Raw genomic sequence first — 2062 nt, 5'->3', positions numbered from 1 at the left:
ACACAGCCTGCTGGCCATATTTTCCATTCTGGAGTGCTTTAGCTACAGGCGAGCTGGGAATCTTCTCCATGAATATTAATGCGTGCTACGGGGGAGGGAGGATCCTCCAAATCCTCTGCAGATAAAACTGAGAGGGGACCAGAGATGATTACACGCTCGCAAATTTCATTTTTTCCCCCCTGGTGAATTTAAATGGCAGTCGTCGCCCTCAGCACATCCAGATGTAAAGAATACACTTTAACACGTCATTTTTTTTTTTTTTTAAACAAGGAGGGCCTTGTCAAAGCCTTTGTTTGGGTAATGTGCCGTATGTATCACTGTCATTTAAACGCAGCGTGGGACAATGAAGGGCAGCGCGAGATGGATGACGCCCAGTGTCAAAATGGGAAGCGGGCTCCTTCTCCAAATGTGCGTGAAGGGAGAGGTCAGCCTTCAAAGCGCCCGTGGGGGGGAAATTTAGACATGTGCCAGACGTGGAAACATGATCTATAATGCGTTTAGAGGAAGACGTATGGGCTTTTGATGTTGTTTTTAGATTTAAATCCAAACAAAGTTAGGCCTCAGGGCTCAACACTTGAACCACTTGGATTCTGTTCATGCAAATGTCATGTAACTTCCCAGAGGGTTTTTTTTTTTTTTTTAATGTTTGCAGCATTTTGAAACAGTCACGGTGGCCGAGAGGTTAAGGCGTTAGACTCGAAATCTAATGGGGTATCCCCTCACAGGTTCGAATCCTGTCCGTGACGTTTGGGTTTTGCCCAGCAATGGCGTACCGAAAGCAACATGTCACTTTTGCTCATTAATGTTCATGACGTTAGCAATTGTGGGTGGCCGGGGGTACCTCCCGTTTGTCCCCAATAGTAAATTAATGAAAATAGTGTATGAACAAGATGTTTACTGAGCTAAACCTACCAATTCTGTCCGAAAATGATGTCCCTGGTGCCAAATTCACTGGTAAAGATACATATGTTCAGTTAAAGAGATGGCTTGAGTTTTGAGGGCTGAAAAAGACGGGAAAATAGCCGAGCCGACCGAAGTTTAGCCTTAGCTTTTTTATCAACAGCTTTCTTAATCTATCTTTTATCACCATATGCCTCTTTTTTATATACAGTGGGGCAAATAAGTATTTAGTCAACCACCAATTGTGCAAGTTCTCATACTTGAAAAGATTAGAGAGGCCTGTAATTGTCAACATGGGTAAACCTCAACCATGAGAGAAAGAATGTGAAAAAAAAGGGTACATAACAAAGTATTGAGATGAACTTTTGGTATTGACCAAATACTTATTTTCCACCATGATTTGCAAATAAATTCTTTAAAAATCAAACAATGTGATTTTCTGGGTTTTTTTTCCCACATTCTGTCTCTCATGGTTGAGGTTTACCCATGTTGACAATTACAGGCCTCTCTAATATTTTCAAGTGGGAGAACTTGCACAATTAGTGGTTGACTAAATACTTATTTGCCCCACTGTAGAATAGAATAGCCCTTTATTGTTATTGTACAGTTCTACAATGAAATTGTGGAGCATCTCAACTACATTCAACTAGTTGTCAGTCGACATATCATCACAAATGTTATGAAAATATTTTATAAAGTCTGAGAAGTTACCCAGTGTTGCTTTAACTGTTATTTTTTTCAGGAAAAGATTGTGAAAAGTACAGAAGTGTAACTATTCTTATAGTTGGGACATCACAGAGCTCCCTCAATCGTATCCACTTTCCCCAACTGGGGTTTGAAAGCAGACTATCACTGTAGCAGTCAGGTGTGCTGACTACTGAGCCAACAACAATATCACGCTTCGGCCGCTAGTACACTCTTTTAAGTTCTCGGAGAGTAGCGTTTTTCTTATTTTCTACACGCACGCACCTGTGCCATGTGGCCCATAGAAGCTCTGTAGTTAGCACGTTTGACTGCCAAGATAACGCTGTGGGTTCAAATATGGTTTTGGGGGGAGGGTTGCAAGACAATGTTACCACCACCATCAAAACCAGTTACATGTGAATCACAGTAAAAAAAAATAATATGGAATTTTCACTACCATGATGTAAAGTTTAAGAAA

At 40.9% G+C, this 2062-nt stretch overlaps 1 non-coding gene across 1 annotated transcript; it reads left to right on the top strand.

Moving 5' to 3' along the window:
* The first annotated feature begins 664 nt into the window (after window positions 1–664).
* Window positions 665–746, top strand: trnas-cga (transfer RNA serine (anticodon CGA)). The gene has a single exon. It is a non-coding gene; the product is annotated as a tRNA-Ser (tRNA).
* Window positions 747–2062: the final 1316 nt, after the last annotated feature.

Source organism: Corythoichthys intestinalis, chromosome 16 (genome assembly GCF_030265065.1).
Source record: "Corythoichthys intestinalis isolate RoL2023-P3 chromosome 16, ASM3026506v1, whole genome shotgun sequence".
Classification (NCBI taxonomy): domain Eukaryota; kingdom Metazoa; phylum Chordata; class Actinopteri; order Syngnathiformes; family Syngnathidae; genus Corythoichthys; species Corythoichthys intestinalis.
The sequence above is the reverse complement of the archived record's forward strand: the minus strand, read 5'-3'. Positions and strand labels throughout refer to the sequence as shown.